This window comes from Sciurus vulgaris (assembly GCF_902686455.1).
Source record: "Sciurus vulgaris genome assembly, chromosome: 5".
Classification (NCBI taxonomy): domain Eukaryota; kingdom Metazoa; phylum Chordata; class Mammalia; order Rodentia; family Sciuridae; genus Sciurus; species Sciurus vulgaris.
In genome coordinates this window covers 158706613-158720009 of record NC_136465.1, presented here as the reverse complement: position 1 = coordinate 158720009, position 13397 = coordinate 158706613, and the positions used below count along the sequence as shown (strand labels likewise).

General features: G+C 36.7%; 1 long non-coding RNA gene across 3 annotated transcripts; it reads right to left on the bottom strand.

The window, feature by feature from the left end:
• Positions 1 to 9938: 9938 nt before the first annotated feature.
• LOC306662698 lies at positions 9939 to 13260 on the bottom strand. Of its 3 annotated transcripts, none has more exons than XR_013764202.1 (3): positions 13201 to 13260; positions 10350 to 10528; positions 9939 to 10212 (listed from the first exon to the last, which is right to left on the bottom strand). It is a non-coding gene; the product is annotated as an uncharacterized lncRNA (long non-coding RNA). The 3 variants fall into 3 exon arrangements; XR_013764203.1 differs by lacking the exon at positions 13201 to 13260 and adding an exon at positions 12882 to 13017; XR_013764204.1 differs by lacking the exon at positions 13201 to 13260 and adding an exon at positions 12641 to 12836.
• Positions 13261 to 13397: the final 137 nt, after the last annotated feature.

Genomic DNA, 13397 nt, shown 5'->3' with positions numbered 1-13397 from the left:
AAGATATGTGCCTGAGGGAAAGCCTGGGACTTTTCTGTGAATTAATATGCACTTTCTGAAATTATGAAACCTAGGAAATATTTTACTTTTGTTAAGGTTCTAAACTGTGTTACAAGTACTTGTAGAATTTTTAAATTGAGTAAACATATTCTTATATAAGGCCTTTCTTATTACTTGTGTATGCTACAAAGTATGAACTTACTGAATATCTTTGCATTTTTTTAAGTTTCTGTGTTTTTTTAAGGTTCTTGAGTTTGCTAGATAAATGATCTCCAGGTAAATTGGTCTAGTTACAATAAAAACATACCAGTAAGCCTGTGGCCTATTATTTTAAATGGCAATATAATGATAAAGGGCAATAATTATGATGATTAAAAGTATGTCATTAAGGATTCCCCAAATGTGTTATTTAAAATATTTAATGTAGCCAATTACATTACTTAGTTGCATATGGAAGTTCTATTCTTGTTTCTTTTTGCCAGAAACCATCTCAATTTTGTAGTACAATTTCAGTGGAATTAGACACAAAAAGTTGAAGCAGTTGCTACAGGTAGTTGTGATAGTTCTACTATGTAAATTTGCAAGTTTTTGTAAAACCCCAAGCAAGTTCTACATTGGAGTTAAGAAAAGGCCTGTGGTAGACAGATGTGAGTTATATAAATAAACATCTGTGTTCAGTGGCAAATTTGTATTTGTATGCTTTTGTTTAAATGTCAATAAACTAGATTATAAAGTTAGCTAGAACATCGTTGTTTTCGACCTCTATACTTTTGGGATAGATGTGCTCTTTTCTCTGCACCCCCACCCCAGTCTGGGTATTGAACCCAGAGGCACTCTACCACTGAGCTTCATCCCCAGCCTTCTTTTGAGTCAGTGTCTCACTAAATTGCTGAGGCTAGCCTGAACCTACAATCGTCCTGCCTCAGGCTCCCAAGTTGCTGATATTATTGGTGCACGCCATCACTCACAGCTGATCTCTTCTCTTGTGCTCTTCACTTTTAAATAATTTTTTTTGCCTCTCACCAGTTTTGATTCAACTTTATTATGTACTTGTACATACCATGGTAAGAGTTACTGAAACAAGGTGGGCACCATGCTCTGTGATAACACAAGGGAAATAAACACTTCCGCAAGTATTACATAAAAAAATGTGTGTGATGTGTGTGTGTGTGTGTGTTCCTTTACTGAGGTTTTCCTATTTAAAATATTGCCATTAGAGAGATTTAGATAGTCTTAATTTATCTTTGTTTCTTCTGTTCATATAGTTATCACAGATATTTGAAATTTCTAAAACTCCCATTTATCAAACATCAATTTCTTTATTAAGGAAAATTGCCAATAGTCAAAGTCACATTTTTGTATATTTGTAATGGATAATAAATATTATTATCAATTAACTTATTATAGAGAGTCCTGGGTCCATTTTTTAAATTTTAGTACAAATTAAAGTTTTACAAACAAACACCTAATTTTTAAACTTTTGGGTATAAAGTTTAAAAATACATTTATAGAAATGTTTTCTTAAATTTTGCCTAAGGACAAGCTGTTGACTAAGTACTTTTATAGTTTACAAGGAAACTGTTGGTTTAATCTCAGCCTCTGTATGAACCTATAAACCTTGATCAAAGCTTGATCTGATGTCATTATACAGTAATGATGCTATAAATTCACTGTACACACTAAAAACAACTCTCTTTTCTTCACAGAAGAAAAACAACTCTCTTTTCTCTTCTTATCTTATACTGATTCAGGTGACAAAAGCCCAGCATCTATTTGTTTCAATTCAACTACAAACTATAATTTAATAGTTTAATTAAATTAACCAATAGTTAATTAATTAGTTTTCTCGCAGTTGACAGCAGAAAGGGAGAGAATGAACATTTTGGCACATATTGTGTGCCAAACATTTTTAGGAGATTCACATCTATCATCATAATTGATCCATATATTGAGTGCCTACCATGTGCCAGTCATGTGCTAAGAACTTTACATGTGCTACCACTTTTCCTCACTATAGCTTTGGTGGCTATTACATCCATTTACAAATAAGGAAACTGAGGACCAGCAAGATTAGGAATCTTGTATTACTGATAGTTCTGTCCAACTCCAGAGTCTGAGACCTCCCACCATATGATACAAACTGTTACAGTTCAAACTGGGAAGAAAAAAAAAAAAAGATGGCAAGAAATCTGTCAATAGAACTGTTAAAAAAGTAATTCAACCAAATATGTTTGTTCTCTGCAATGTTGCCATTAAGCTGGACTGTAAGCTCTTCAAAGCTGTAACTATGCTCGCAATTGTTTGGACTTCAGGCATAAGAAGGTATCTTAATTGAGTAATGCTATTAAGCTACAGTTACTCTACCAGAGTAAATCCATTAGTAAACGATAAACCTAGTCATGAAACAAATAAAAGTAAGTCAGCTACTTCTTTACTCTTGGAGGTTGTGTTTCAACAAATATGCTACACTGCAAAATTTTCTCCTTAAAAATAAAAGTTTTTCAATCACTACTTGATTTCCTTCCTGCCTGTGGTTACTCCTTATTGTTATACCCACAATAACATTTTCACAAATGTTTCTACTGAAAAAAAAAAAAAAAAAAAACACGCATTTTGGGCTACCTTCTCCACCAATAGTTAGTGTAATATAAAACTATTGAGAAAATTCCTAAAATACATTTTGAACCCAAACATACTTGATGGGGCAGGGAGGGGGAGTTACTACCTTGAATAAATTACTCTGCTCCATTTCATCAGTTCGTTATAATTCTTTTACAACTATATAACCGCTGCTTTTTAAAGATGCCATCAAAATATTATCTGAACACAGTGTGTTTTTATTTCCATTAAATAAAACTATACTAACCAAAATAATCTCAAAGTGTTTCTGAGTAAGCCCAATACAATTAAAGGAAGATAACCTGTTAAAAAAACACACTGAAGAAATACACATTTTAGGAAAAATAAACACTTGGTATCTTTAAACTGCATATCTTACTTTGTAAAATGATTTCAGCCGCATATTTGCTTTTGTATTCCTTGTTTTCTTTTGAGTTCTCAATCTATTTATTGACATTCTGCTTCCCAACTAAACTACAACTCCCTGAAACAGAGATTGTCCTTGATCATACTAGCACACTCCTATCACACCAGTAAAGTTGAATCCAGCCGCTTTACTATTAGTAGATTGCTATCAATCTCCTACTTTAAAATATAATGCTTTCCTAGAAAACAAGCTGTACGTTAAATATGCAAAGTCAAACATTGACTTAAATATGACAAATGGGGTTCCCTTTCCATAGTAATCACAGTGTGTATATCTGTCTTTGGCATAGGAATTGACAATCTATTTCTAACATATTGCATTTGTTCTTAATCGTTAAGCACATAGTCCACAGGCTTAGTTAATCTAATTGATGCTATATAGTATCAACTGATATTCACAGCCTTGCTTTAATTTCAGCTTTGTATTGTTTATGAGAACTACCATCTTATTATGATCAGAACTTAATTTTCCCTTTTTCTCTTCATTTTATAAACTAGTAACAATGCAATAAAACTTCAAATATTCAAAGTACAGTAAAATATTCAACTTCCCAACAGCATCATATAGACACATACAGACACCACACACACAGCAATTATAGCAAACTAAAAATCTACAGCCAGCAAAGGAAACCATCAACAGAATGAAGAAACAACCTATAGAATGGAAGAGAATATTTGCAAACCATATGTCTGCTAAGGGATTAATATCCAAAGTACAAGGAACTTAAGCAACTCAGTAGCAAGAAAACAACCCAATTAAAAAATGAGCAGTGGTCCTGAATAAAAATCTATCGACATAAATGAAAAAATATTCAACATCTCATACCTATAAGAAGTTTACTATGAAAAAGAAAAAAGGTGTTGCAAAAATGTGGAGAAAAAGAAACACTGTTAAAACTCGGTGAGACTATGAATTGGTACAGCCATATGAAAAACAGTATGGAAGTTACTCATAAAATTAAAACTGCCATGTGATGGATACATTCACTTCTAGGTATGTACAAATGAAGCCAGTAGAAGACACATGCATTACCACGTCTTTGCAGCAGCACTCTCAATAACCAATTTATGGAATCAAACCAAGTGTCCATCAATGGATGAACAATAAAGAAAACATGCTATATATATATACAGTGAAATACCATTCCAACTTATAAGATCACTGTCATTTGCAACACATGAATAAAATTGGAGGGCATTATGTTGAATAAAATAAAACTAGGCACAGAGAAACAAATACTACATGGTATAGCGTGGTGACTATAGTTAGTAATAATGTATTATATACTTGAAAATGGCTAGTAGAGTAGATCTTAAGTGTTCTTACCACAGTGGAAGGAAAAAGTGAAGAGAGGGATGTGATAATGTGATTAATCATTTCAGTGTTCACATATATCAAGATATCACATTGTACTCCATAAATACATACAATTTTATACCTTAGTAAAGCAGGAAAAAAAAAAGCTGAGCATGAGGGCATGCACCTATGGTCCCAGCTACTCAGGAAACTAAAGCAGGAGGATCCCTTGGTCCCAAGAATTTGAGACCAACCTTGGCAACACAGTGAAACCTCATCTCAAAAACAAAACCCAATAAATGTTTAACCCAGTTCAAGCTTTATGTAATATGTACATGTATCAGGCATTATATGGTACCTCGTTAATATGTTCAGCTTTATATTTTGTCAGGTAAAATTTTTAAAAGTGGAAAGTTTTAAACACACACACACACACACACACGCACACACAACTGGGGAAAAAGGAAGCTCTGTTGCCTTCTCTCACCCCCCAAATACACCAAAGCTCTTCCCTTCTCTAGAAACAGAAAATATTTCACTGTCTCATTTAGGAGCATTTTGTTGCTATGCAGAGAATCAATAATACAAACATAGTAACTCAGAAAATGTAACATCCAGTAATATTTTATGAAATTTCCTAAATGTTTTCCTTCTTATTCCTTAGTAATATACTTAAGTTATTCTAAAAGCTCTTACTTTTGAAGCCATCTTTTACCAAATGCTTTTCCAAAGAGCATAAAAATCATAGTTAAATATAGCACATAAAATTAAATTGAATTTTAAATGTTGAGCTTTTAATGAATTTAATCATTGTGGTGTTATATTTTCTTATAGTGTCAGAAATGTGAAGCTCTCATGGAAAAACTGAAGTCTTTTAAAATAATTGCTCATCTAAAGCATCTACAGGAGGAAATCTATGCAGTGAAAACTTGGTCCAACAAGATAACTGAAAAACAGGATATACTGAATGACAATTTGACAACTCTTTCCCAAGAAATTACAAAACTAGACCAAAGTACAACTTCCATGGCAAAAGATGTTGGTCTTAAGATTACAACTGTTAAAACAGATATACGACGTATTTCAGGTTTAATAACTGATGTAACATCCTTGACAGAGTCTGTGCAAGAACTGGAAGATAAAATAGAAAAAGTGGACAAAAATACAGTGAAAAACATAGGTGATCTTCTCTCAAGTAGTATTGATCGAACAGCAACACTTCGAAAGACCGCATCTGAAAATTCACAAAGAATTAACTCAGTCAAGAAGACATTAACTGATCTAAAGAGTGATTTCGATAAGCATGCAGATAGATTTTTAAGCTTAGAAAGTGACAGAGCTAAAGTTCTGAAGACAGTGACTTTTGCAAATGATCTAAAACCAAAGGTATATAACCTAAAGAAGGACTTCTCCCGCTTGGAACCATTGGTAAATGATTTAACACTACGCATTGGGAGATTGATTACTGACTTAATACAAAGAGAGAAAGAAATTGCTTTTTTAAATGAAAAAATATCTAATTTAACAATGGTCCGAGCTGAGATTAAAGATATTAAAGATGAAATAACACATATTTCTGATATGGATTTTTAACGTTTAGCTTAGACGGAGGTAATTTAAAAATAAATGGAACCTCTGTTATGTAAACACTGATAATCAAATAATATCGTAATTAAAACTATTTTGTATTTGATTCTATTTTCACAGTAATAAATTTTTTAAACAGATTGAACATTCGAATTTCCAAAATATGCTGAAATGTAAACTTGCAGCTTTATATAGCAACAGCCTTATCCATCACCCTGGCATATATACTGTTAAACACACACACCATCATACAAGTGGGGATAAGGAGAATCAGCCAGTCTAGCACTGGGAAATCTAGACAAGGCAGGATCTGAATCCCCGCTTATCTCATTGGCTAACAGGAAACAATATATGTTATGGTTTAGATATGAGGTATCCCCCCAAAACTCATAGAACATTCAGAAGTAAAATGGTTTTAAACCACTGCTAGGGATTAACTGGGTGTTAACCATAGACAGGGTGTGGCTGGATGAAGTGGGTCGTGGGGAGTGGAGGAGCATGACTTTGAAGTGTGTATTTTATCCCTGGTGAGGAAATCTGTCTTTATCTGCCTCTTGTCACATCCTGAGCTGCTTTCCTGTGCCACATCTTTCCACTGTGACGTTTTGCCTCACCTTAACTAGACCAATAGGGTTAGCTGTCCATGGACTATAACCTTGGAAACCATGAGCTCTAAATGAACTTTCCCTCCTCTAAAATTGTTGTCTGGTCTTCTGGTCACAGCAACAGAAAAGCTGACTAAAATAGTGTGGTTGGGACCCTAACTGAATAACTATCCCAGCCAGGTACAGTGGCCCATGCCTATGATCCCAGTGACTGAAGAGGCTGAGGCAGGAGAATCACAAGTTTGAAGGTTAGCCTGGGCAATGTAGTAAAACCTTGTCTCAACAAAAAGGGGCGGAGTGGGGGCGGGAGGGGATGGGGAAGGAAAGGTAGTTGACTGATAGAGACATTACCCTATGTATATGTTTGATTACATGAATGGTGTGAATCTACGTTGTGTACAACCATAGAAATGAAAAGTTGTACCCCATTTGTGTACAATGAATCAAAGTGGTCTGTAAAAATAAAAAAGAAAGGGCTGGGATATAGCTCAGGGGTAGAGCAGCCCTGGGTTCAGTCCCAGTTTGGGCTGCTATATAATGTACAGCAAAAATTGGATAGCCTATAAACAATGGAAAGTTATTCCTCACTGGCAGGTTCTGTATCTGGCAAGGGCTTTCTGGTTCATAGACAATGCCTCCTAGTTGTGTCCTTACATGGTAGTTCTCTGGGGTCTTTTTTTATAAGGGAACTAATGTCATTCATGAGGGCTTCTCCTTCATGACATAATCACCTCCCAAATGCCTCACCTCCTAATACCTTGTCACTAGTTGTTAGGTTTCAACCCATGAATTTTGGAGAGATAAACATCAGAACATAGCAAATAAGTTACCTAAAACAGGGTAGAAGTGGCATCTAGAGGCGGTCAGGGAAGGGAGGGATGTGGATCACAGGGGCCTTGCCACGCCTGGATGGAGACTGCCTCAAAGCAGCACAGCTGATGTGTGGTGGTGATGTGAACAGGAGTCACTAAAGTCTCCAGAGAAGGAGGTTTTAACATTTCATAAATCATAGGCAATTCCAATTACATAAATTCTAGAAAATGCAAATTAATCTAGTAACAGAAAGTAGATCAGTGGTGGCCTAGTTTAGTAGGACTCTCCAGAGAAATAAAACCAATAGGAGATATATGTGTAAAGATAAAGTTTTGCATTTGGCTCACACAAATAGAGTCCAAGAAGTCCCATAACCTGACCTGCTACCTGTAAACTGGAGAACCAGGAAAGCCAGTAGTGTAATTGGATGAGTTCAAAGGCCTGAGAACTGAGAGAGGATGGTGTAAGTCGAGGCATAAGAACCAGGAGCACTGATGCCCAAGAGCAGAAGATGAATGTCCCAGGCAAATTGCCCCTCTGCCTTTCTATTCTATTCAGGACCTTAGGAGATTAGATGATGCCCACCCACATCAGTGAGAGTGATTTTTATTCAGTAGGCCAATTGAAATGCTAGTCTCTTCTTGAAACACTCTCACAGACATACCCAGAAATAACATTTACTAGTTTCCTGGGCATCCCTTAGCTCTGTCAAGTTGACAAAAAATAACCATTGCACCTGAAGATAGAGATGAAAGGAAGTAAAGATTACAAACAGGAACAAGGAAATTTTGAATGTGCATCATCCTGATCATGATGATTATGATGGTTCCATAGGGAGATACATGCTAGGAATATAGCTCAGTTGGTAGAGTGCTTGCCCAGCATGCACAAGGCCCTGGGTTCAATCCTAGCATCACCAAAAAATTAATCATTCCTCAGTAAGTTCGTAGAGTAGGAAAGGATTTTTTTAAAAAATCCACAGTACTAGCCTGTTTCAAATGCCTAACATAAAGGATGTCTAGATGCAGAGTTAGGTACTTAAAGAGTAGCTCATGCCCAAGCCTTGGTCTTTTGCCATGGAAGTTACACATTCCAACTTGATAACCAGAGAGCACGTTATATATCCCATATTTTATGAAAAATTGAGTCATTACCAGAACCTCCAGTAATCAGGGTTCTCCAAAGAAAAAGAAACAATAGGGTGTATGCATATAAGGCGCACGTGATTATGGATAATAGAAAGTCCAAAATCTGCAGGGTGACTCATTAGCTGGAGACTGGCAAGAGCTGATGTTGAAGTCTGAAGGCCATCTGCTGGCAGAATTCCTTCTTGCTCAGGAATGACAACCTTTGTTCTATTAGGGCCTTCAACTGATTGAATATGTATTGCCACCCACATTATGGAGGGCAATCTGCTTTACTCAAAGTCCACTGATTTAAATGTTAATCTCCTCCAAAAAACATCCAAAACATCCAGAATATTAAGAGCAAATATCTTGGTACCATGGTCCTGTCAGGTTGACACAAATTATCACACCTTGACTCACTCTCTAAGGAAGGCTGAGATATAGCTTTATTAGTAAACTGTTATCTACCTCTGACATGTATATGTTCCATTTTGGTCCAGTATTAACAGGTTGACTATTCCTTGTCCTTCTCTAACTTTAGCCCTTGGGTCCACTCATGAGTCCATGACCCCATCTCTTCCTCTAGATAGGGAGCAAATACATTTGCCTTTAGTTGTTTCATTCGTTTGAAAACATTTATGAAACACAATATATCCAGAACAACAGGACTGGTGCTTCAGAAGACACACAGCTAAGTAACAACTAGCTATTATCAAGTGTTCCTGATCTCACAGAACTGTCATCTAAAAGGGGATTTAGTTAGTGCTCTGGTTTTAAAAAACAGGAAACAATGATTATATACATTTGTTTTAATGTCTGTAATCCCAGCAATCTGGGAGGCTGGCTACTAACATAATATCACAAAAAATAAAAGAGCAAACTGAGGTCTCAGCCTCAGAATTTCCAAAAGAAAATGTGACCAGCATATTAACTTCAACTTTCTGATTTCTCAGAACATGGAGGAAAAAAGCAAAATGTATCCTTCAAGATGACTACAGACAATGGAATTCACCATCAATACCTGCCTTACACACTGTATGACTCTCTGACTCCCCAGTCTCTGTGTCTCTCACTAGAGACTGGGAAAGGTGGAATGCTTGGCTAGCAGGTGCAAGGCCCTGGGCTTGATCTCTAGCATTGCCAAAAACAAAAAGAGAGAGAGAAAAAAAAAAGGAGGGCGGGGGAAGCTGATGTAAAAGAGAAAATGTTTATGAAAATCCTTTCAAGAATACAGGTCTCCAAAGAATCTTATTCTTTCCTATAAACTCTACAAACACACAGAACTAGAAAATAACATAAATAAGGGCCTCTAGGAAGTCTGATTAACTCTAAAAATTAGGGTCTGCATATGATCTCAGCAATAAACAGCTCCCTGAGAAGAAGAAAATATGTTAACATTGAAATATTTAAATTGAAAACATCACTATGACTTTTTCACATGCATTTTTCAGTGAACTGATCATATTCTTCAGAATATTACAGATAAACTTGCAGAAATGTAGCCATCATGATAGAAATGTGACAGAAGGTATCAAAGGTACAAACCATAGGAAGTTATTCCACCATCTGAATCTTTGCCACTGGAAGACGAAATCTCAGGAATGCCACTGTGAAGAAGGGCAGCCAGATCTTTATATCCTTCGTGTAGTAGAGCGTTGTAGAATGATATATAGGAATAATTGTCTTTTTTAAGTATCAATTTAATTAGCACAGCTGCTCGCTGATGTTTTGTGGGCTAAAAAAAATAAGTAGTTTAGTATATAGCAATGAATATGTCTGCAACATAAATAAGTGGAGAGACCCATGAAAGTTTCAAAATTTCTTAAATGCTAAAATTTTTAAGAAAGTACAGATTGCTTCAAAGGGCTTCACCTGATTCTTTACTTTTTCCTCTTCTGACACTGTTAAAACTCCATCACTAATCATGTGATCCATGATGTAGGATGTTTTAATGTCCTTTTCCAGAGCTTCTCTATGTTGAAGTAGACAATTTCGAGCTTTTGCATCCATCCTCCCTCAAAGTTTTCTCTCTCTGCTCTGTCAACCATGAGCTACAGGGAAAACATAAAAATATTTGTCAGGACAACAGACATAGAAAAGATACATAATCTCTAGAAATAATCAAGAAAGGGAAGAAAACAAGAGTGACTCTTCTTTTTTTTTGGCTAAGATGTTTGAAAATGGACAAATGAAAGGTTTGAGAAAATGGGCATTTCTTACACACTACTTGGGGAAACTACAAAATGGATGCAACTTTTCTGGAAGGTTGCAAAACATATAAAAAATGTTTTAAAGAGTGCTCATTTCATCAGCACATATACTAAAAATGTTTAAAATAAGCATTCTCTTTAACCCAGAAATCCTACTTCTAGAAATCTAACTCAAGGAGATATCACACACATTTATGCAAAAATATCCACAAAAAGATTTAATGGAGAATGTTTAGGTGGGGGGGGAAAAGGTGAATACAACCTAAATGTCCATCATTCTGAATGCAGATTTATTTTAAAATTAGGGTGTATGATACAGTCATTCAAAATTAAAAACACATTATCTCTTTGTACTGACATGGAATGATATTCCTGATACATTGCTGATTCAAAAATAGAAATATAATTCCCCTGCCAAAAAAAAAACATGTATTGGGATTATATAATTATAAAAGAAGATGTTTAGAAGTTTGTTCATCACATGTTTGGACTAGGGCTGGGGCTGTAGCTCAGTGGTAGAGCACTTGCCTGGCATGTGTGAGGCACTGGGTCCGACTCTCAGCACCACATAAAATAAAGGCTCATTGACAAAAAAAAAATATTTAAAAAAATGTTTGAGTTACTGAGTAGCAGATTTGGGATTTTCCTTCCTTCCTTTTCTATATTCTTCTATATTGTCTAAATTTTTTTCAATACAAATCATTTTTATTATACTTCTTTTTTAAATTAAGATATTGGCGCTGGGAATGATGGGACATTCCTATAATCCCAGCTACTTGGAAGACTCAAACAGGAGGATCAAAAGTTCAAGTCTAGTCTCAGCAACTTAACAAAACCCTGTCTCAAAAAATTTTATTTAATTAGATAAATAAGATTTTATAAAACAGTGATCATACTGAGGTCCTAATGTTTAGAAGTTTTTTTTTCTTTACTCAACATAAAGACTGAACACAGCATTATTGAAAGTGAGCGTTAATTCTCAAAGTTGTTGTCAGCTCTAGGTCTTCAATAGTAAACACATTTCTCACAAAGCATCAGGAAATACCCTCTGATGTCATTTCTTGGATTAAGCGGGAACAAAGAAAGAAGAATATTCTTTACAGAAAAATGCTTTGATTGATTGTACCAACTTCATTTTAAATACAATGCAATTTTTTTCCATAAGAATAAAAACCAGTTTAGAAAGTGTGAAAGGTTTTAAAACATTAACAGAATACCATCCAATGTATTATACTGAGAATGTCTAAATGGGTACATTAATCTATTCATTCAATACACATTTATGGCCTCTCCTATGTGCCAGGCACTGAGACTACAAGAGAAGATTAGGTCATATACCTGAAGGAATTCACAATTTAGTAGAAGAAAAAGATAATTAGAATGTGAATGTCCTAAATGTAAGACTGTATATAAGCACAAGTAATTTAGAGAGGACAGAAGAACAAAAGCCATTAAGTTTTGAAAGTGATCATATTTTTGAAAAGTCACCAAATGTAGTACATGCAAAAACAGGGAAGTAGGGCATTTGCCGGTGCTTGTGAAGGTTCACAAAATGCCCAGAACTGGCATGAAACTTACTGATTAAAAAAAAGGGGGGGGGGGCTGAGGAGATAGCTCGGTTGGTAGAGTGTTTGCCCTGGGTTCGATCCCCAGCAGGCCCCCCCCCCCCAAAAAAAAAGGTTTGAATCTGAATCAAGTATTGTCATATTTTCTAAATGTTAACGTTTCTATTCTGTAAAACAACACTTCTCACCTTACAGTAATAAAATTCAATTTCACAAACAAAAACGAACTTTCAGATTATGTCAATAGCTAAGCAAATAAACACTCTTAAGCAATTCCCAACTAACTTCCAGTTTTACCTAGCCCAATTAACTTACAGATAGGAGTTTTAAATACATTTTAAAAACTTTGCGCAAATTGAAATATGAACAAGTTCTCAAGGTGTCTCACCTTTTGTAAACACATCAAAATGGAAAAGCCACCACTCTTCATAGACGTAAAATACAAAGTAAACGCTAAGTTCAACCAAGAAAAATCCTCTAATACTTTACTACTTCCTCTTTAGACAAATTTCTCTTCCTGGTACAGAAGCAGAACGGTTATCAAATATTCCATGTCCCCAAATCCTCAGTCCCTGGTACTGAACCTCAAAGAACCTGGCTCTGGAAGAAAAACGGGGAGGTAAACTTACCCAAACCTCTGCGCAGAGGTCTTGCCGGGAAGAGCAGCCCTGCGGGGTCAGACCCCAGGCCGGGGGGTGGTTACCATAACCCCGACTTTCGATGGGGAATGGGGGCGCGGGTGCAGCTTCCAGAGACCTGCGCCCGGGCGGTCCTCCCTCTCAGGAGCCTCACCTGGGCCTCCGCAGCCCTGGGGCGAGGAAGACCCCGGGACCTCGGAGGTGCGGGAGGGCGGTGTCATCCCGTGTCCCGACCCCCGCAGCCCCGCCTGCGGGCGGACCCCGCCCTGGGACACAAAGGAAGGAGGGCCACCAGGGCTGTCGCTCTTACCTCCGGCCGGAGCTGCACGGTCCGGAGCCTGGCGCCACTCTGAACCCCCGCCGCGGCTACCTCAAGTCCTTGCAGGTCGCCCGACGATCCCGACCCGTCGCTCTGGATCCCTTCTCCCTTCTGCCCAGGGCTAAAGCATTGGCGTCCACTAGTTACCGCCTCCTCTCCGCTCAGGACCGCTGAGCAGTCAAAACCCG